A 23494-nucleotide genomic window follows, 5' to 3' on the forward strand; every position below is an offset into this window, starting at 1 on the left:
ACAGACGTTGTGCCGCGTTGCACAGAAGAGCACCCTCATATGGGACGCTATAACTTAGGGAGAAATTTTGGACAACGATGTGGGAACCCGCAGCAGCAGCAGAGATTGACGATTCTCCAATTAGTGGTAAACCGGGAGGAACGGACGACAACGATGGCTGTATACGGAAGAAATGCGTGGGAACGGACTGCTGATGGATGAGAGTGAAACGTGAGCTGGAAATTTGAGTTACTTGTTATTGTGGCTGGAAGCCTGAATTTTTGTGTGGTATGGTGGAAAAAATTACGGTTGAACACATCTCTAATAACGCAGGAGCAAATATATCAGTATGGATATATTACCTGGTGTGGTTGTCACAAAACAAGCACTAGAATAAGTTTCATATGATAATTGCACTGATCGACAAGAAAAAGTGTTGGCAATTGTATCATCTAGCTGGAGGCTACTAAAATAGAATATGTTGCTACCTGCAATCGAAATATTCTTTCGCGGTACATATGTAAAAGAGCTCCAGTAAGTATCTTACTCAAGAATTGAAGCTCTAGATCAGCTGGATCACGCTTCCTAGAAAAGAAAACTAACTCAGTTTTCTCCGGAGAGAATTCGATACCCAGTTTACAGCCCAAGCAGACAAATTGTCCAGAGTGTCTTTCAATGGTCCTTGCAGCAGATCTTGCGCCTCTGGTCCGGTGATAGTAACCACGACGTCATCCGCAAGCTGTCGTAGCGAGCAGTTTTGCACGAGACATTCGTTGATGTCTCTGACGGGTCTGATCGACTATTAAGGTACCTGGGGAAGCACAGAAGTGCCAACATCGAATCAACCTCATGCGTACACTCACCGGAACATGGTGGGGAGCCCACCCGGATAGCCTCCCGGGTAGAGGTGAAATACTGACGATCAAAACATGATATTGGTTTGATTGATATAAGAGATAAAAGATCTGAAAATAATATCTGAAAAATGTTCCTGGAACATCTGAACAATATCAAAATTTGATATTTCAAGATCATACGCATAGCTTGCTGCTATTGGTTAGATCTTACAAAATCTAAATATGATTTGATGATGATGTTCCAGGAGAAAATTTTTGATTTTATTTTTAGATCTTTTATCTCTTACGTCAATCAGACCCATATCACTTTTTGATCTCCATATCAAAATCTGCTATTATTGAGCTCTTTTCCTCTACTCGGGCTCAGCTACATAGAGGTTATTCGTTCACTGAGGCCGGTGAAGCACTAGCCGTATTTCCTAAGCATACGATCAATTCTGAGTGCTTTATCGAATTAATCATAAAATATCACCTTGATTTGGGTCCTTTCGCATTGCTCGATTCCGGGCAATGAGAAGGCGGACTCGCTTGCCAAGGTGGGCGCTATGAAAGGTGATATTTATGACCAGAAAATCACCTTTTATGATTTTTTTCTCAATTGCTCATCAACAAGCCTTGATCAATTGGCAACAACAATGAGATGGTGATGATTTGAAACTTGGCTTGCATTTCTATCGAATAGGGCTCACAGATACCAGTCGTTGTAGCTGTGGTGCAGTGCAGGCTATCAAGGTATCAACCATGCTGTATGGGAATGCCCTGAATACGGCATTGCCAGATCTGATATTGGTTTCCCAAAGGAAACCAAAAAAGGAAGACATTGCACTAAGGGCCAGAATCGCCATCTAGCGGAACAAAATTAATTACTCCAAAACGAAGCATTTCTGACACATAATGTCTTCGACAAAGTTGCTTGACATCAACAGGGGCATCTATTGCTAAAAACGTAGTAGTTCGCAAATCGTCCGCATAGGTGGCGCCACCATCTAACTTCTTTGTTTTACGTCCTAGAGACTTGGCGCCTTCGGCAAAGTTGTTCATTTTGGCAAAATAAACAACTCTTTCTCAGACGTCAAAATTTCACAGCCTACTGTTTTCGAGTTATTTTAAAAATACAAACCAATCAATGAAAAAACAGTTTTTATGCTTATTTTGGCATTTTTACTAGAAACCATGTGAGTTTATTTTTTTTCCTAATGCAAATGTGTCAAACCAAACACATTGTATGGAAATATATTCAATATTATCATTAAAAATTAAAAATAATAATACAAATTTGAAAAAATAGTGTGAATTTCAAGCCTTAATATCTCACAAAGCGCAAAAAATCGCAACTTAAAATTATCAGCAAATACGAAGCAATACTAGGTGAACATACTGTCAAGAATTTGGAGAGGTATTTTTTGGTGTTTTTGAGATAATAGCTTTTTAGTAACACCATAAATATAAGTAGTGCCAGCGTGTAACTTTTTTCTGTTACACATTAGAGAGTTTATGTCTTCGAAAAAGTTGTTCATTTTGACTAAATAAACAACTATTTCCTAGACGTCAAAATTCCACGGCCTACTGTTTTCAAATTATTGTATATAAACTAGATTTTATTAATAAAAATTGCAATAAAACACATTTTGATGCAATAGTGTAAACTATTGTTTATTGTTTTAATTTTTACGATACATAGTAGGTCATGAAAATGTCAGTTTACTATTGCCAGCATGACTCAAGGTATCTTTTAATTTTTTGCTTGTTATTTTCAACATGTTTTAAGCTTAACCTATTTTTCCAATTATTTTAAATTTTAGAACGCGATATATCTTGCCGAGAGCTCGTGGATTTGTTCCTGGATGGAAAGGACGTTGATCAATCTCTAGAGATTGTGAAACTGGAGCTACACGAAACTGACATTTTCATGACATACTATGTATCGTAAAAGCAAAAACAATAAAAAAAAAATAGTTCATACTATTGCATCAAAAAGTGTTTTATTGACAATTTTTATCAAGAAAATCTAGTTTATATATAATAACTCGAAAACAGTAGGCCGTGGAATTTTGATGTCTAAGAAGTAGTTGTTTATATAATCAAAATGAACAACTTTTTCGAAGACATAAACTCTCTAATGTGTAACAGAAAAAAGTTACACGCTGGCACTACTTATATTTATGGTGTTACTAAAAAGCTATTATCTCAAAAACACCAAAAAATACCTCTCCAAATTTTTGACAGTATGTTCACCTAGTATTGCTTCGTATTTGCTTAAAATTTTAAGTTGCGATTTTTTGCGCTTTGTGAGATATTAAGGCTTGAAATTTACACTATTTTTTTCAAATTTGCATTTTTATTTTTAATTTTTAATGATAATATTGAACATATTTACATACAATGTGTTTGGTTGGACACATTTGCATTAGGAAAAAAAAATAAACTCACATGGGTTCTAGTAAAAATGTCAAAATAAGCTTAAAAAACTGTTTTTCATGAATAATTTTTAATTTTTAAAATAACTCGAAAACAGTAGGCTGTGGAATTTTGACGTCTGAGAAAGAGTTGTTTATTTTGCCAAAATGAACAACTTTGCCGAAGACGCCAAGTCTCTAGGACGTAAAACAAAGAAGTTAGATGGTGGCCCCACCTATGCGGACGATTTGCGAGCTACTACGTTCTTAGCAATAGATGCCCCTGTTGATATCAAGTAACTTTGTCGAAGACACCATGTGTCAGAAATGCTTCGTTTTGGAGTAGTTAATTTTGTTCCGCTAGATTGCGATTCTGGCCCTTAGTGCATTGGAGTAAGATGGACCTATAATACAGGAAGCTCGTTTACGAGTATTTAGGGAAAATTGATGAATTGTTTGGCTATCCACCTCATTCCCCCCTTGAATCCCGTTTGTTTATATCGTTTCAGGTCAGGTCCTTGGCTCCGTTATGCCTAATGGCGCATGAGCCTTTAAATAAATGATTTTGTAAAACAGTATTTGTTCGCAATTTCCATTTTTAGACTCTGGGATAAATATCAATCCTCTGAGAAGTACTTTACTTTACGCAACCCCACCTTTAGAGGGGGATAGTTTGATCATTTTTGTTTTTTTTTTCTTTCATGGGCAGTCGAAACTTTTTTTTAATTTTTGGATAATATTTAGGACTGTTTTGTACATCTGAAAATATTTTTTTTATGATGAGTGTAGCTACATACATTTTACTAAAAAAAATAAAAAATCTTCAAAAATCTGCTCATATTTGTCTATTTTGGCCAGGATTTTTCTAATTTTACCACTCCCATAGGAAATACACGTGATTGGCCAAGATAGAAACCAAAGTTGAAAATATGGCCAAAACTGCGTCAGTGCTTCTATATTGGCCAGTGCCACTTTTAATACAAAAATCCAGTATTAGTTTGATTTATGCATTTTTCCAATTAAATACAGATTGAAAACTTTCATGCACATTGATAGTTTTCATAGGATTATTGGTTATTTTTATAAAAATATTTCTTAGACTGGCCGAAACCGGTGCTCGTACCCAATTTGCATTTTTTTTTTTCAAATCATTGAAAATTTGATGTTTTGGTGACCTTTCAGATATCATTGTCGCTTTTGTAATGAATCGCAACATATTAAATTTTTTTCTCAATTTTTTCTTTCTATTATAGTAAAAGAGTTTAGGGGAGTTAAATACACTCTAAAATTATTTTCTTAAATCCTTAATCCTCCTTAAAGCCGGAATTTTTCCAAGCGTTTTTATAAAGTTTTTTTTTACTTATTTCTGCTCAACGGCATAAAAAGGGTAGAATATAATGCAGAATTTTTTTTTTCTGGATGTCCTAAGTCATCCAAACTGTTCTTGGGTTTAGATCCTGCAGCCTACGGGTGTAACGGTAACTTCCTTCATTGTACAAAGGTACGATTTGTAATCTATCGTGTCCAGTAAGCCTTCTGAAAGTTCAATAGATAGTATAAGATCAATCGGGATATCCTCCATCATTCAAACTGTTCTTGAGTTTAGATCCTGAAGTTTAGGGTTGTAGCGGTAACTTCTTTCATTATTCCAAGCTACGATTGGTAATCTATCATGTCCAGCAAGTCTTCTTAAACTTCAATAGATAGTATCAGATCAGTAGGGATATCCTAGGTCATCCCAACTGTTCTTGAGTTTAGATTCCAAAGTCTCCGGGTGAAACGGTAACTTCATTCATTATACAAAGCTACGATTTAAAGGGGAAAAGCGGGTAACACCGTCAGAGTGGGTAAGCCCGTCACCCCAATGATTTTACCAGAAAACAGTTAATTAGTAACTTTTTGGCCACATGCCTTATTTGTTTTTACCATTTTTACTCTTTCGAGACAAATGATACCAAAATTGACCTGTTAAACACGTAAAAAATAAACAAAACAAACGCACGCGTCATTGTACCAACGGCGGATGTAATATTTCATCGGTAGAATTTAGCTTCTGGAATACAAAAGAAGTACAAAAATTAACTTTCATCAATCATGTATTCTCATCTGTATTATTCTTTAGTGCCAAGATTCATTGAACGGTCAGTTTCAACAATTATTCAGAAATTACGGTGTAATTTAAGAAAAATGGCCTTTTCGGGTAAGCCCGTCACTCTTCGGCGGGGGTAACACCGTCATGCTCTTCGGATCACCGGATGTTTGTTGAACTGGCTAGGCATTTCTATTAGATGTCACGAACACACAAACTCACAAACTGATGACCAACCAGGGAAATTTCTGTAGGGGTCGCCCATAAATGCTACGTTTTCATGGGGGGGGGGGGGGAGTTGGAGTCTCGAATTATGCTACTAGCTATGTATTACGTATTGGAAAATAGACTACGAGGGGTGGAAGGGGGTGTCAAAAATTGTCAAGAAATGCTACGTCATATATGGACGACCCCATATGGGTTTCTCCTGGGACTCCTGCGGGTTTTTTTTCTAAGGCTTCTTTCAGTAGGGGAAAAGCGGGTAACACTGTCAGGGTGGGTAAGCCCGTCACCCCAATGATTCTACCAGAAAATAGTTATTTAGTAGTTTTTTGGCCACACATTTTATTTGTTTTTACCATTTTTACTTTTTTGAGACACATGGTACCAATATTGACCTGTCAAACGCGAAGAAAACAAACAAAACAAACGCATACGTTGTTGCACCAACGGTGGAAGTAATTTTTTGCCGGTAGAATTTAGCCTCTAGATTACAAAACAAGTATAGAAATTGATTTTAATCAATCATCTGTACTATTCTTTAGTGCCAAGATTCATCGAAAGGTCAGTTTCAACAATTTTTCAGAAATTACGGTGTACTTTAATAAAAGTTGGCTTTTCGGGTAAGCCCGTCACTCATCGGCCAGGATTCTCTCATGAACTCTTTTTGGGGTTTCTTCTGGTATTCCTTCAGTGATTCTTCAAGGAATCACCTGAGGGCTGGCAAAATAGATTATTATTTTTATCTAGTTCAGTTAATCGAGGCGCATTTACGTTTAACGCTTTACGGAGCCGATCGTTATATCAAGCTTAAAGTTACGCTATATCGAGGTATGACCGTGTGTGTGAGGGTTCGATTTCCAGTCTGTCCAGGATCTTTTCGTAAAGGAAACTTCCTTCACTTTCTTGGGCATATACTAGAGAATATCTTCGTGCCTTCCACACGATATACACATTGAAAATGGCCATTGGCAAATGCAGCTCTCAGTCAATAACTGTGGAAGTGCTCATAGAACAAGCATAACAACAGGCTGTTTCCCGTTGGAACGTAATGCCGAGAAAAAAAAGAAGAAGAGAACGAGCGAGGTTTTTTACTTTACATACTTTTTACAACGCATGAGCATGAGCATGAGCATGAGATGACCGTACAATTCGTAGTTGCTACTCCGTTACTGACCAGAACAGTCAACATTGCACAGGGAACCAAATGGATGGGGCCTGGGTGTAGCTTTCCATCCTCAATGTGCAATTTTGAAGGTTCAAAACTTTATATTGTCAGTACCGGCGCCGGCCACGTCCTTACGGTCATCGGGGAAGGGAAGGAATGTTGGTGTGACATCCGTTGCTACTAGAGACCGTGTGTACCTCCGCATCCCCACGGTTGTCACAGGAAGGAAGTTTGTTACAAAGGAAGGGAAGGGATAGAAAGTTACATAGATCTGGATTCACATTGGTAAATGATGTGAGCTATGCAACCCTTGATATGGTTTAGTCTTCCGCCAGCCGGCTGTCGGAAGAATACAATAATTTTATTGTATGTTTGTGTATTAAATTTAATTGTATACCGGGTATGAATATTTTTTAAACCACGCTTATGTCGGATCCACTCGTAATAACGCACGTTTTAAGCTTATTGTTTCTCAGTCAGAAAATAAACTGTATGCAACTCCGTTTAGTGTTACTGCCAATGCTGAAAACCAAAACCCGCGCCGTAGCTTTACGAGTAAACTGGACAACTAAACAACTAGAATCGTTGCTTTTGAGTTTTATCTATGTTCTTGTATTACTTTTTTTTTTCGCGTTCCCGTGTTAATAAGATTGGGGATAATAAAACCGTTGTACATATTTATTATCCGCGAATGTTCGCAACGCGTAATATAAGTTGAAGGTGTGATGAACAGAAATACATTATCGTAAATGTTCGAAAAAGATATCGAAATTATGGAACTCGGCACGAATAAATCGACGCGGAAAACGTGGTCTACTTGTCACTGTATCGTACGGTAATCTTGACCTTTCTAAAGAAAGAGATACTTCGCCGTTTTGATCGCTGATTGCCTGCTTGTAAATCTGAAATAGAAAAAAGTATTAAATTGTGATACGTTCTCCACTGTTATATTTTTGTAAATTGTTATTTATATATAGTTTAAATTTACCTCCATCCCTCTGAAACAAACAGTATATTAGCAATGAAAAATAAATAGAATAAAATAAATAAATAAATAAATAAATAGTGTAAAAAAGTACACCAAATCTTGATCCTGGAATGTTTCTGCATTTAAATAAACCAGGCTGGAAAATAGCAAGATCAAAACTTGAAATGGTAGATCTTACACCGTAATGCACCATTCCAAGGTGATCTACGCACGTTACGTTCAAGAAACCACCAGAAAAGGGCATAAACTTATTTAACGGCGAAATCCTGGTACTAAGTGAAGTCCATTGTCCCAACATTGAAGAACACAAGCTAAAGTCGTCGGGACAGGTATTGCTATGCTCTGGTATTCGAGGCGCTACTTTACATACTTTTTACAACGGTGCGAAAAGTTAAATCATTGGCTGTTCTTTCCAGTTATACTGATGTACATGGAGAACAATGGCATGATCGCCTAAGTAGATTTTTCTTCATTTGGCAGCATATACCTTAAAATTACCGATAATATAAAAAACGACTGATTAGAATAATTGGTAAACCATCACAACACATCAAAATATGTTGGAAACATTTTCAAATTAAAATCTTCAAAAGTATCTTGAAAAAAAAGGTATGACGGACTTACCCCATAGGGGTGACGGTCTTACCCGCACTGCATTAACAACATCAATATTTAATATGTTTGTGTTACGTACATTATTCGGTAGAATAAACATATTTTGAAAATTTTAATGCACAAATTTTATAAAATACTAATGATTCAAACATTCTGTGTAGTTAAAATAATAAATTACCTCTTACATCAATTTTGAATAATCCCAATGCTTAAAGTGACGGGGTTACCCCTTCCTCCCCAACATGTAAACAAAAAAGAGATTTTCACATGAGGCGCTGAATTTCGTTAAGGACTACTTGTATCACCCATTTTTGGGGATGATTTGTGAAAAAATATCCGAATTTTTCACGTTCCTGAAATGTTCAATGTATGAGTTATGTTATGGGAACAGCGAACTTCCCCTTTGATTCTCTCCGTTCGTGGATTTTGTTAGATACGGTGCTTGGTAAAGTTAGTCTTGAGTTGATTATGTAACACTACTGAACGTAGTGGCAAAAGCTTTTATCACAAGTGTTTTTCTGGAATACAGTAATGTTCCGATTTTATCACGCCCTTCGTGCCTCAGTCCATTATTTTTCATTCATTTGCTGTTATATTTGAGAGCAAGTGTTTCCCTTCAAGATGAATGTTGAAGGCGTGTTCTGCAACGTAAAAATATTGAGAATGCGTATAGATTTTGTAGAATGTTTAAAAGCATTTTTGAGAATAGGCGTGATAAAATCGGAACAATACTGTATCGCAAAAGATTCTTGGAATGACTCATGAATGCCAGGGAAATTACAGAACACTGTTGGATATGTAATATTACATTTGAATGAGGTCATCTTAAGAGGCTCTGCATAAGTGGTAAACTACCTAAAAAATAACTGGTTTGGAACACGTAGAACATCCTAGAATATAAAACAGCTTTTTATATTCTTGACAAAGGTTAAACCTATATGCAAATTCAGCTTTTAGAACAACTGGTATATCAGTTATTTCATTTCTCCGAACTTCATGGTGTTCATGATGTTCCAGGTTATCAGTAAAGTCTCAAATGCAAATGTTCTCATTTTGTCTTAACAGAGGACTCATTTGAAACAATTTTGCTGAACACAGTGTTCTGTTTTATTAAATGTGTGAATTTATACAGCCGTTTCTACGTTGGGGTCATTTAATGACCCATCCGGCTCCAAGAAAAACGGAAAAGAATTTTTTTATAAAAATAAATAAAATACAAATATTTGAACAACAATAATGAAATCTCAAAATGTTTTGCAGGAAAACATAAAAGGGTAAGAATGTTCAAAAATTTGAAAAAATCAAAAGCCAAAATTTTTTTTTGGGCTTCGTGGTCGAGCGGTTAGCGGCGTCAGTCGTATAGGTGTCTCGTGAGCCTCGGAGTGTGGGTTCGATTCCCGCTCCAGTCGGGGAAAACTTTTCGGCAAACGGAAAATTCTCCACTGGGCCTCTGGGTGTTATATGTGTTGTCGGTTGCCTAATGTTTGTAATGTTCAGTCTGTGCGGCCTTTGACCGAAGACGGTGTAAATGTCTTTCTTTAAAATTTTAGATGACGAAAAATTATATTTAGATCAACATTAAAAAAAATGGGTATTGAAGGGATAAGGACATCCCATTCCATCTCTTCAAAAAAGTCAAAACTATCATCATATAACCTTCATTGTGATTGAAGTATAGTGGTTCAAGATTTTCAGAATCTCAATATAGTTTATGCTTTGTGTAACCATAAGCGTAACTAGGTCATGGCTCTAGGGGGGGCCAAGGCCATGTCGATGTAGATTTTTTATACTAAAATGATACTTTTCGCCTGAATTGCGTGATTTTTTTCCTAAATGGATTATTCTGGAGGGGGCCAGGCCCCCCCTGGCCACCCCCTATTTACGCCAATGTGTGTAACGCAAAGTTGTTAAAAGCCGGGCTTGGTGGTCTAGTGGCTACCGCTTCTAATTCGTACGCAGAAGGTCCTGGGTTCAATCCCTGGCCCGTCCCTTTCCTTCCAACTTTCACTATCAATCTATCATATAACGCCTACAAGTTATGCAACCAAGCGGTCTGTGCCGCTGCAATACACAATCTATCACCTAAATATATCGCCTATCCGTTGGTTGCATCACTGATTAAAGGTGACTTCCAGATCTCACATCCTACCCTCAGGAATCAGAAGGCCGGCTACAGAGGCACCGGTATTGATCCAAAATGTATGAGCTGCTTAAATTGCACTTCGAGAATAAGAGGAGTGTTCCAGGCCCTAATTCAGTTTGACCCCAGTGATGCAAACCAGTTCAAGTCAATCACGGAGGAGCAACTATTGACATGTACAGTCAGTCTAAGCTAAGCTAAGCTGTGTAGCGCAAAGTTGTTAAAAGGTTTGAAACCAATCGTTTTCTGGTTTCATTTCCAAAGTACAAATAAGTCGTTCGACACTTGGTGCACCACTCGAACACAAGCTATGAACGTTCACAAATGGAAATGTATCGCAGTGCACTTGCAAAACCTTCACGGTGCACCAAGTACCTATACCGCGGTGCACGACCTGAGAAACCCTGATCTAGTGAAAGTGATTCTTGTCTATTGCCTTTGATAATTGTCCGATAATTATTGCAAACCTCTTCCCCACAAGCTCTCTGTACAAACGTCGTATCATTATTATTCAATCCCTTCTCTTGATCATCATTTCCACAGTGCAACTTGCTGTTGCATTGTGGCTCCACTCTACCTTTCAACCCTACTTCACACAAGTTTTATTGCCGTATTTTTTTGTTTCCTTTCTTTCACCGAGTGTGCACGCGCTGCCTATCTGTAGTATCCCTCATTTCGATCCGTTCGCTCGCGATTGGAACGATATTGACCCCATTGTCTATTGACCCATAGTGGCCCACCCGGACAACCATCATCATGGTCTGGGTGGGGTGGGTGGATGCCGTGGCGGACGGGGGTGGAAGGTACGCTAACCACAGTTTTCCCTTTTCATCTTATCGTCGTTTATCGTCGTCTATCGTCATTTTCTTGGGTTGAGGCCGCCAAAGATTCCACAGACCGTGGAGGATGGCGCGTGCTCTACACACTGCTGTGACTGTGACATCTGGGAACGTTTAGTTGCCGCCATCGTCGCCACTCCATTGTCGTGAAAGTGGAAGTTTTTTTTCCTCGAACGTTGTTTATACAAATCTGACTCCGCGGATAAAGGGCTAGAGGGTGGTACAAGGTGATTAATTGTTGCTCTCCGATCGTGAATTTGTGCATCACTTTGGCAGGGTGACGTGTGTTGTGACCTGGTGGGAGGGAGGCTCAGTAACGGGGCCACTAATTCGCTCGAGAAGGTGTCGGCCGTTTCAAGGCGGCTTGAGGCGGTGAACAATAGAGGCAAGAAAACGACCAGTCCATTGTTTCGCCCGAGATAGTCGTCGTCGGCTATCGGCCGGAAGTGATCAATCGTGATCATCGAACATTTTATTTGCAGATTATGTATTGCAGATCGAATTGTTATTGTGAAAGTGGATCATACGAAAGGGAAAGTTTGATTTTGGATTGCTTTGATATGCTATTATTGTCTTCTGACCAAATTCGGAGACAAGTTTCTGGCGGTATTCTTTGCGAAAGTAATTTCTATGTAGAATTTCTACAAAAACAACGTTCCGAACAATAACAATTCATCGAGAGTTCTGAAAGTTTTTTTTTTATTCATTCATAGAACACTTGAATTTACAGAGACATTTAAACCGCTTTTGGACTTTTGGACGACAATACTCCTAATTAGGGGCATCCACAGACACTAAATTACCTAATCGCTGCTTGACGCTTGCTGCTTGTTTTCGAAACTATCCTCGGTATTCAAGAAAACACCCACATAAGATAGCCTTCGAGTGAATGCTTTCTAGATACCGTAAATAATTTTGTATTAAATAATCACAGTCGACTTTCGGTAAGCATAATGGTTCACATGAAGAGGCATGTTAGCCAAAAGAACATCACGGATGTAATGATCGACAATGCGTTCTAAGCATATCAGAAGAAAGAGGTCAAACTTATAGAAACTCTTTACATCTTCTTATGATGCACGATTTATGCAGTAGTATGCCGTTAAGATTTGAGAATATACTCTGCAGCAAGACTGAGAACAAACAATATTATATTAAAACATCTTTGAAATATTCAAATCCTTTTTGGGACGAAATAGCTATAGTTACGATACTCCGAATCGGAGCCAGAGAATCAGAACTATAAGAAAAATGCTTAGAATGTGGGGAGTTCTGTCACTTCGCTCAAATAGACCATTTGCGTGCACCATCCACCATCCACCGAAAAAATAGATCTCCCGAATCCAGTCATTCACCAAAATAATTCCGTGCCATTGCATAGAACAAGGTTTCCCTAATTAACCCAGATTAAAGCTTAACCTTCCAGCGCGCGCGCCATCAAACAACCGAAACTGCAGCGCTTGCACTGTATACGAAAAGCGAGGTTTTTTGGTAGTGTTGTACTTTTTACAACAGCGCGCGCGCTGAAGGGTTAAGTAGTATCCCAACATTCAGAAGAATACACTAAATATTCACATGTGACAGATCAATGTTTTACATACATTAACAAATTCATGTTCATGTTCATAAATTAAACTTTTCCTGAAACGAGACCAATATCCAACAGGGAAACTCTAGGTTATGGTTTATTTTAATGACCCCATATAAAAGGGCACAATCTCTCGATCTGGACCGAGTGTCTTCCAAGTTCTTCTTGCGGACCTGATTTATCACCATCGGCAGCGGCGGGCGCCCAGCCACGTAGACCACAGGTTCCGTTCAAAGCAGGATTGAAAGCGAAAGTGCTTGCGACAGGTGAAACTACCCATCCCATCCGCACGTGATACATCCGCTCCTTAACCAATGCGGCCAATACGTGGCTAAATGGTGGAGGAGAGAGGGGTGAAATAAGCTCGCCTTAGGAAAAGGACACGATCATGATTAGAAATACAAGGATGCCACATACTACTTGTATCTTGTCGAACTTTTATTGTAAGATAAATATTTCAGTGGTTGATTTACCCCGAAATCTGCATTTTACTACGATTTCCCCTTAAAACCGCGAAGCACTCAAGTGCGTCATGCAACCGAAAGGGTCGTAAAAGCGTAAAGGCGAAAACTTTGATAGAAAAGCGGATCCGCCGAAGCGGGTGTGATTTGGCAATGATGCAAGATTAGGCGATTGTTGACCAATACTACTAGTTATTTAATTTTGCATGTACGCTCTGCTGATTGGTTTGTATTCGACGGATGTGCCCCTAGTTCGAATCGGCTGCCAATGATGAGATCGTCACACAAGTTTCGAACACGAATCATACGCGCGAAACGAGGACAACGCAATTGAGAAATGTGGGTCTGTGCTCGGAGTGCTCGGTTTCGTTTGAACACAAAAGAGACACGAAATGGTGTGCAACTAAAACAAAGCCTATAGCCTTATAAGCCTAAGTAAGCACACGGAACGGCGGCGACAGTAATTGCTTTTTGGACTATGACGAAGTGTAATCGAAAGCGGAAACCAGGCGCAGCTTCGATTTTGATTGGTCAAGGCATCTGACTGATTCAACTGGGTAGTAGGAGGGAACATCAAATAAATTCTCGCTTCAGTCTACTTTTTGGGTTCTACCTAATCCTTTTTGTTCATTGGAGTCATTTAAACCCAAACCGTACATTATGTCAGCGAGCTGTTCCCACCGTGATACATAGGATGGTAAAATGGGATCATCGGTGCAAATTTAAGCACTCTAGTATCGCCAGCGGTAAACTTTGGGCCACCAAGCCTGACGATTCAAACCATCGAAAACTACGAAAAGATCCAGTGCTCGTGGAAAAAGTTGTTACTGGTTACAGTCCAAAAGGTCGCATGTACGAAAGGCCGAAAGAACATGGCCAGGGTCGCTATAGACTTCATAAAGCTTGAGACACTCAAACATGCACATTAAATGTAGCAAATCGCGGAGTAGCAACTATAGTGATATTTTCCAAATCATTTCAGAGATTGCTGAGAAATTCATCCAGAGATTGCTTCAGAAATACCTATGCATATTTATTCAGAAATTTCTCAAGGCATTCGTTTGAAGAATCTATTGGAGATTCTTTTATTTTTTTAATTAATTCTACCAAAAATGCATTCAGAAATTCTTCTAAAAAGCATTCATTTTTTTTTTGGAATTTGTCAGAGTATTCGGTTAATAGTTCCCTCACAGATTCTTTCAAAAAATTTTCCAGGGATTCATTCGGAAGTTTTCTTCAGGGATTTGTTCAGAAATTTCTTTAGACATTTATTCAGAATTTTTTCAGAGATGTCTTTAATAAAACTTTCAGCGATGCCTTCAAAACCTATTCCAGAGTTTTTCAGGAAATATTTAAAAAGTTCCTGCAAAAATTTGTACTGGGGTTACTTTGGAAATTCTTCCAAGAATTTCACCAGAAGTTCCCACAGCAACTTTCAATTTCTCCTGAAATGCCACTTGGGATTCCTCCGAAAGTTTCACGAACAGTTGTGTAAGGAAGTTGTGTAAATATGAGTGTCTGCAGAAATTCCTCCAGGGATTTCTTTACACAATCCTATATTTTTCAAAAATTTTCTAATTTTTTTTCGATAAATCCGTCGGAAATTCTTTTAAGCATTCTCTCAAACAATCTTCCAAGGATAACTCTCTCCGGGTTTGCTTTAGAAATTTCTCCAGGGATAATTTTTTGACAATCTGAATTTATGTCAGAAAATCTTTCTGGGATTTGTTTAGAAATTCCTCCAGGGACTTTTTTTATTAATTGTAAGATACATTCGGGATTTTTTGCAGAGATCCCTGCAGAACTACCCAAGGGGTTCCTTCACATTTTTTCTATGGATTTTTCAAGAAAATCTCCCATGGCTTTTATTATAAATTCGACTAATAACCATTGGCGTAAATAGGGGGTGGCCAGGGGGGGCCTGGCCCCCTCCAGAATAATCCATTTAGGAAAAAAATCACGCAATTCAGGCGAAAAGTATCATTTTAGTATAAAAAATCTACATCGACATGGCCTTGGCCCCCCCTAGAGCCATGACCTAGTTACGCTTATGCTAATAACACAGCGCAGCATTTTTCTGTCTCAAGAGCAAACTTATGTGTCTCTGACAGATTTTGGGCCGCTGAATCCGAATCCGGGCTCAGATTTACTCCAGCACGTCACAGTTTTGAGCTATTATAGCTATAATAATACCTCAATTTATAGGGCAAAATATGTGATTTTGGGCTTTTTTGATGGCAGCCATTAAGCAAGGAAATATTTTTTTAAGCAATCAAAGGGTAAATTGGTCAATTAACATCTACATTAACGACTTATGCAAAATATTTCGTTTTACCAAATCAAATTTTCTAGATTTAAGCATTTTATGTTAGTAAGTAAACTTGCGTGCAACTATTGGGGGGTGTAATTTCTTTAGATTTTTCCTGAAAGATTCAAAAAATCTTTCCCGAGTTCCTGAAAAAATCTCCCAGGGATTCAGGGACTTCTTTGAAAACTCCTCATAGATTTCCTTTAAAAAATCACCCAGGAAATCCTAAAAAAATCAGTCAGAAATTCTTTCACAAAATCTTCTAGGGATTCATTCATACTTGAGAATGTCCTCCAGAAATTTCATCAAGAACTTCTTAAGAAAGTCTTGTACGAAAAGCTTCCAAAAATGATGTATGGATTCCTTTACAAAATACAAAGAATTTCTTTCGAAAAATCTTGCATAGATTGTTCCAGAAATTCATCTGCGAATTACTTCAGATTTTTTTGTTCATATAGATTCTTCCAGAAATTGTTCAAAGCATTCATCCAGAAAACCTTCCATGAACTTTCGCAAAAATACTGCATGGATTTTTTTAGAAAATGATTCACGGATACATTGGGAATCAAAAATTCACAAATACTTCAAAATTTTCTCAGAGGCTTTTTAAAGAATTTTCTCCAAGGATAGCTTTAGAAATTCTACAAAAGATTATTTATTGAGGAAATTTACAAGATTTCTTCATATTCCTTTAGATATTCCTTCACGACATTTACTTTCCAGAAATTTATCCAAGGATTTCTTAAGAATATCTTAGAAAATACTTCAAGGATTCTATTTTTCTGCAGATTCTTTCAGAGATTATTTTAAGGATTCTTACGGAAAAGCAGAAAGACATTCTTGATTCTAGAAATATTCCTGTTTTTTTTCAAAAATTCTTTCAGGAATTGATTAAGATTTTTTTTAGATTTTTTTGAATTCCTCCTGAAATTTCTTCAGTGATACTTTCGGAAATATCTTTAGAGACTTCTTCAATATTCCTAGAATTACTTCAGATTTCAGGGATTTCTTCAAATATTGTTCCATGGAATCTTCTAGAAGTTGTTCTAGTAGTTCTTTCAGAAAATGCTCAAGCGATTCCTTCAGAGTTGCCTGCAGGTATTCATCCATGGAAATGCGCTAGTTAAGGGGTGCTGAAATTCGAGAACCTTGACAAACTACCTCTGATTTTACCATGACAGCACTGGAAGTAATTTATCACACAACTTGTCAGTAATCTGCCGAAGCGCCACAAATTTTGGAATTCAGTCAGCTGAGTACACGCCAAGATAGTATAAGGTATATACCAAAAACATCAAGAATATTGGGGACCTTACGTATTTTCGGCAGGTTTGTTCTCTTCCTTTCTTTAAAACCTGTTGAACTCAGATTTTCCCTCAAACCCTTCTCAGCCAAACTGAGTTATATGCCCAAATTTCAGGCAATTTGGTCCACAAAAACCCTCCATGACGAGGAGAACAAACCTGCCGATAATACCCTTCCTCACCCTATTACAGTTCTCGGTGAGGAAATCATAAGAAATCTTGAAGGAAGCTTTGAAGAAAAGTCTGGCGATTGGGCAGTTTTCATGCATCCGTCAAAAATGTTGTCATTGCGAAGGGATTTGTAAAAAATTCCAGGAAATCACCCCATATACTTCACTCATCTTGATCATCGAAAAAGCGAGAGACATTTATAAAAAATGAAGCCAGAAAGGAAAGTATGAGATTAAGGTAAATATACAGCCATTCCATAGAAACACGATATAGTGCATCTCCGATTGTAGTGAAACTTGGTGGGCTTGTAGTTTTTCGGAAATAATTAGACCCGAATTATTTTTCATTTTGTCATTAGGGTAACCAATTTTCATATAGGGTGGTCCAAAAATTTAAGGTTTTTCAAAACTAAAAATTTTCAAAAAATCGTAACTTTTGAACCAGTTGACCGATTATAAACTTCTTTTTTTGTTTGAAAGCTATTGAATTGTAGTTTTCAGGAAAAATGCGTTAAAGGGGCTAAAATGTAAAGAGTATTATAAAATATGCAAATATATTAGTTTTTTACGTTTTCATGGTCTCGGGACCAAAGAGGTACCCTGGTTTTATATTTTATCAGAAAATTCAGGAAATTTGGCGTAACATATCAAAAAATCAGAGATGTATGTTTTTTAGTTTTTGAGATATGATTTTTTGAAAATAAAAGGTCAAATTCTCCCATACAAGACACTTTTATAAATTTGATTATATTTTGATTCCTTATAATATTATGGATACCAAAACCACCAGGAATCACTTTAAAAAGCAATACTATGCACAGTTTTATGAGAATTTGCAATTTCAAGCAATTTTAGAGTAACTAGTACTAAAATATATGTTAACATAAAAAATAGTTTCTAGAACGTTATAAAATTTTTGGGTCTGAACGGGATTTGAACCAAGACACCTACCATAGGTAGAAACCTGGCGCCTCTGCCAATGAGGCCATCACGGCTCTTGAGGAGAGCGGTGATAAAAGCTTTACTGGTTCTACGTATTGCCAGCTCCGTCATTCAAATCCTTGTTTGTCAGACGTACACGAGAGGGGTAGTATGACATTACATAGAGCTCGTTGTTACATAATAGACTTGATTTGTCGATGGAGATCTTGTTTTAATCGATCACAATTATATCATAGGCAAATATGATAACAACTTTAGATATAATTTAGTTATATTCAAAATTTTATTTTGTTTTAAGCAATGAAATGAAATCCATTACATAAGTGGTTATCCATAGAGTATTAGCGTGGTTCAAAAAATCGTTTTTGCTCCACACCGTTTATTCGATTCATAATCAGATTCTATGTCTTCTCACAAAATTTGAGCTCATTTGGTTGAAAATTGAGACTGCACAAGCCCTTCAAAGTTTGTATGGGAAATACTATGGGAAAACGATGTTTTTCATTCAATCGACCGTAACATTTCCCCAAGTGCCCAAGGGGGTTAGTTGACCCTTGGTACTACTAGGCCACTCTATCTGCTACAACTTTCCCGAAGACTGCATTCATATCGCATGCCTCACTAATTAGTTACAGATTTTTATCCAGAATCACAATCTTTACTGATGATGGTTAAACTACTCGGTGGGCATCACTGCATTTTGCAGTGAAACATAGTAGCCATGATTTCAATGTGCTATCTTTGGCGCCATATGCAGCAATGTTGCCTGCTGGGGAGCTGAAGGATCACTGTTAAAGTTTCTCCAGTTAGATGCAAATCGATAACTAATTAATGAGGCGTCCGATTTGAATGCGGTCTTCGGCAAAGTTGTGGCTGATAGAGCAGCCTAGAAGAACCAAGGGTCAACTAACCCTCTGGGGCACTTGGGAAAATGTTACGGTCGATTGAATGAAAAACATCATTTCTCCATAGTAATTCCCATACAAACTTTGAAAGGCTTGTGCAGTCTCAATTTTCAACCAAATGAGCTCAAATTTGATGAGAAGGCATAGAATATAGTTATGAATCGAATAAGCGGTGTGGAGCAAAAACGATTTTTTGAACCACGCTAATAGAGTACAGTCGAACCTCCATGAGTCGATGTTCCTTGACTCGATATTGACTCATGGAGGTTAATTTTTCCATACTGGAAAATAATTTCTGGGTTACTATGATGGTCCCTTCAAAAAGCTACCTAAAGGATTTTTGTTCCACTTCTCAATATTTCTTTGAGTCGATGGTCCCTTCAATATCGACTCATGGAGGTTTTACTGTATATCGTCACGTTTAGAGGAGGCAGGGAGGGTTGAAAAATTCCAATTTTAGCGTGACGTACTTAACCCTTCAGGAGGCGCGCCGTTGGAAAAAGTATAACACCACCAAAAAAGCTCGCTCGTCGAATACGGCGCGAGCTCGGTGCAGTTTCAGGATCATGGCGCGCGTCCAGAAAGATTAATGGATGCTCCCTAAGGTCGAAACAAAATAGGCTGAATAAATTCCATGATTAACTGAGCAGAATTAGTAGCATAGAGGGCGTTTTTTAATGATAATAATTATTTAGTTCCACTTTTGCTCTCCACGTTCAATTACATTCACTACTCGGTATACTTTATTAATTTCGTCAGAGAGCAGTAGTACTGTTTCGGTATTTTATGTAATCGATCTCATGTTTTCGTGTGTAGAGAGAGATACGTCATTTGTGTAAAATTCAAGTCAAAAGTATTGCAAGTTCCATGTAACGGAAGAATTGTTCATCTGATCGGAAATTACAGCACATACAATATCCATCATTTTAGCTATATTTCTTTGTTCTTAGGGTGCCTGTACCAATTATGGCACTATCTAAGGTAAACTATTTGTACAAAAATAACGCGAAAACCAACGAATGTCACCAACATGTTAAAAGATAGTTTAGTTTCCATATTTTACAGGAAAAATATAAAAACGGAGCCAAAACTACTTTTAGTATTTATTACGGCGTGTGCCAATGATAGGAACCCTGTCCCAGTTATGGCTACATTTTTTAACTTCGGTTCCTTTTCGCACTATTTGCATGCATTTCTTATGGGATTAGCCATAATTGGTACACTATGGCGAAAAAGGGTGCAAGGGAGCAGAAATTTTAAGGAAAATGATTTATTTCTACCATAATTTGAGCAAAATGTGGACTTTAAATGAATGCAACCTTCTTTTGTGAACGTGATCTGTTGTTCACATTTTTTTTATTGTTGATATATATCGTTAAAGGGTGAAAATCAACTATGGCGAATAAATGGTACTATAGCCATAATTGGTACACTTACCCTACTAAGAATTAACCGAAAGAGATTTTTCAAAAAACTCATAAAAATTGCTATTAGAAAAGCTTTTTTAATCATGTTTGCTTCATGTTTCATTTTGTCAACAAAATACCCGAGTTTCTTTCAAAATTATACACTGTAAAAAATATACGTATTTTGTGAATTGGAGTGTTTGTGTTAAAATATAATGTTTTATGAGTAAAACAAGTTTTTTTCTGTGTTTATTTTTTCACAAAGTCCATTTGTTTCCTTTGAGGTACACCAGGGCAAGTTGAAACGGGTGGGGCAAGATGAAACAGCGGGTTAACAAGATGTTTTCTAATTATGATTAACAGTTTGATCGCCATAAAATATAGTTTTTGATTCAAACAAACTTTTGGCGAAGGATAAATTTCAAAATTCTATTGAAATCTATATAAAAACTTTGCGTTTCATCTTGCCCCACCCGTTTCAACTTGCCCCGGTGTACCTTACCATATTTGTTCAGACACTTTTTCTCTAATACGAACGGTTTCCGTATAACAGATTTTCAAGAACTTTCATGTCAAAAACATTCGTTGTTCTCAAAAGTGACTCTCGAAACCTAACGACCTTTTCTCACGTAAAATCACTTATTCGGGAGCTCGAAGATACGCTGCTGCCACCTGGAAAAAGTTTACTGTATGCGTGAAGGACCGATTTTTTAGCATGGGGAAGCATAGGAAGTCGGTTTTCAAATATTTAATTAAAAGCGGGTTGGTGTACGTGATGAGAAATTCAATTAGCAAACTTTTTAGCATATAATTTTGATTAAATTTTTTTTTCCTAGATAAGGTACTGATTGTGTAGAAAACGAAGATTTTTAACCCGTACATCAATCCGTTTTTAATTAAATAATGTTATGAACATTTTAGAAGCATTCTCAAATTGACTTCCTATGCTTCCCCATGTTAAAAAATCGGCGCTTCACGCACATGATCAACTGTGGTAATTTGCTTCGTAGTCCCCAATACTATTATTTCTGAATACGTTAGCTACGTCATCTAGCAACTATTCCGGATTTGGATTAGAGTTCAATAAAAGAATCCCAAAAAAATAGAAAACAGATAGCTGTGAATCATTTGATTTGCAGCTATATTCCAGTTTACAGTTTATTTTGATAAAAAGTCATGTTGATATCCCGAGATTTTTTTTTACTACAGCTTCTAGCTGTAATGATATCGCATAACGATAGCTTCAAAACACTACTTGTATGTGAATTTGGTAGATTAAAACTAAATGATAACAAATTCTGTTACTTTTTTCATAAGAAATGTAACGTCGTCCACAAATTACGTATCGCTCAGGGGAGAGGGTGAAGCACAATCGAGCGATACGGTCAATACAAAAACTTTAGGACTTTCATACTCTAACGTGTACCGGAAGAGGAGGGGGAGTTAAAACATGACGATTTTAGCGTAGCGTTGCGTTATAAATGAATGCTACCTATGTTATACGTTTTGTTTTTAATCTTGCCGGCTGTTCGGGTTCGTTTGGAGGTTGACCATCAATGTTAACTTCTTTTCCCGATCAGCCTAGATAAATAGCTGTGTAGTGTCGGTAGCGGTTATCTCAATCGGCTAAGAATAACACTACGGACCGCCTGATCCAGTGGTAAGAGTCCACTAAACAGGTGACCCCTAATTCATGGTGTTATGCGGCTTTATGCTTACCGTGCCAAAGAATGAATGGTTAGGGGGGTCTAATAAAAACCTAACCAAAAACGGAGCCTGTGGAGAATTAGGGCGTCCTCCACAGTATTACGCCCTTACTGCGCTAACCGGAGCAATGGTGCAGTGGACCTTGCGTTTCTCTGAGATAATCAGTTGCCCTTCTTAAGTCTCAAATTTGAGGCTAAATAAGGGCGGGGTTATTCAAATGTTGTTAATTAGCTTACATTACTGCCTATATGGGTTCGCTTAATGCGTTTTCGCCATAGGCGTTTTTCAATTGACACCGATTTGGTTGGTCGTTGATGTTTCCTTTTTGTGCTGTGATTGTGAAGAGTGTAATCCTGTCTAGATTGGGTAGTGGCTACGACAAGGAAACCTCAGATCAATTTTCAGCGTAAAAAGCGTATGTAGCCCAAGTGGATCTACTTCAAAAAGTTCAATTTCGTAGGGTAACTTCTGTATAGGTTACCTTGTGAACCCAGCTTTGCTTTTTTTCATTATAGATGAACTGTCGTGCCTCGAGCATGCTATATTTTAGAATAACGTTAACAGTATGTTTCAACCTTTCTTTATGGATGCCTTCAAGTAAGCTCTTGTTTTCAGCATCTTTTCGCTGATATTTGGCATCTGAAGTAGCTCAAACATTGATTTGAGATGCTTCACTTTGATGGAATACTTAGGTAGTACAGTTCATGGTTAACTTAACATAGAATTGCACCTAACCCAACTCTGCATGAGCAGAATTTGTCAGTTGGTTGGCTGATTGGCATGTGTCAGATGAGGACTCTCCATTTGATCTTTTTGCGCTTTGGAGTGTTCCTTCGCAAACTTTGCGTATTCAGGCGTCCCTGCTCAACAAGCTAGGGAACCTGTAATAATTGGTTGCGATCACATTTTATGGATAACTCGCTTCCATTGTTGCTCCAAGAGAGTTTCATTATGGTTTTGTTATTATAACGCCCTTCATTGTGGTATACCATAGCTACTGCTTTGAAAGAAGCTTGTCCTCTGCGGTCTGTGTGGACCGAAAGAGGTATTCCTGAATGGAACTCGGACCTGTTCAAGTTCTAAATGTCTTCGGATAAACCAGTCTTTTGTATAGCTACGAATCATTAGCTTCTACCCCGAGGATTGTAGCTATAGAATCGATTTAGTGGGCACTAAAAAGCTCTGCTTACTTCAAATCTCCTCCCGACTAGAAGATTCTAACAAAAATATAACATAATTATAACAAACCATGATATGTATAACTCATTGTGATATAATCATGTTTAACATCTTTGGTATTTAAAAATATTATAACTCAATTGTATCATATTATGTTATAAATGTTGCTCAATAACTCATTGTGAAATAAATAAGTTTTGATTCTTTGACATTGAGAACAATTGTATCAAAATA

The 23494-nt window shown here is 37.5% G+C and overlaps 1 protein-coding gene across 1 annotated transcript in view; it reads right to left on the reverse strand.

The window, feature by feature from the left end:
• Window positions 1-23494, reverse strand: part of LOC109399943 (CCR4-NOT transcription complex subunit 6-like) — a 470878-nt gene that overhangs the window by 166207 nt on the left and 281177 nt on the right. The gene's annotated exons all lie outside the window — the stretch shown is intronic.

The sequence above is a fragment of the Aedes albopictus genome, chromosome 1 (assembly GCF_035046485.1).
Source record: "Aedes albopictus strain Foshan chromosome 1, AalbF5, whole genome shotgun sequence".
Taxonomy (NCBI): Eukaryota; Metazoa; Arthropoda; class Insecta; order Diptera; family Culicidae; genus Aedes; species Aedes albopictus.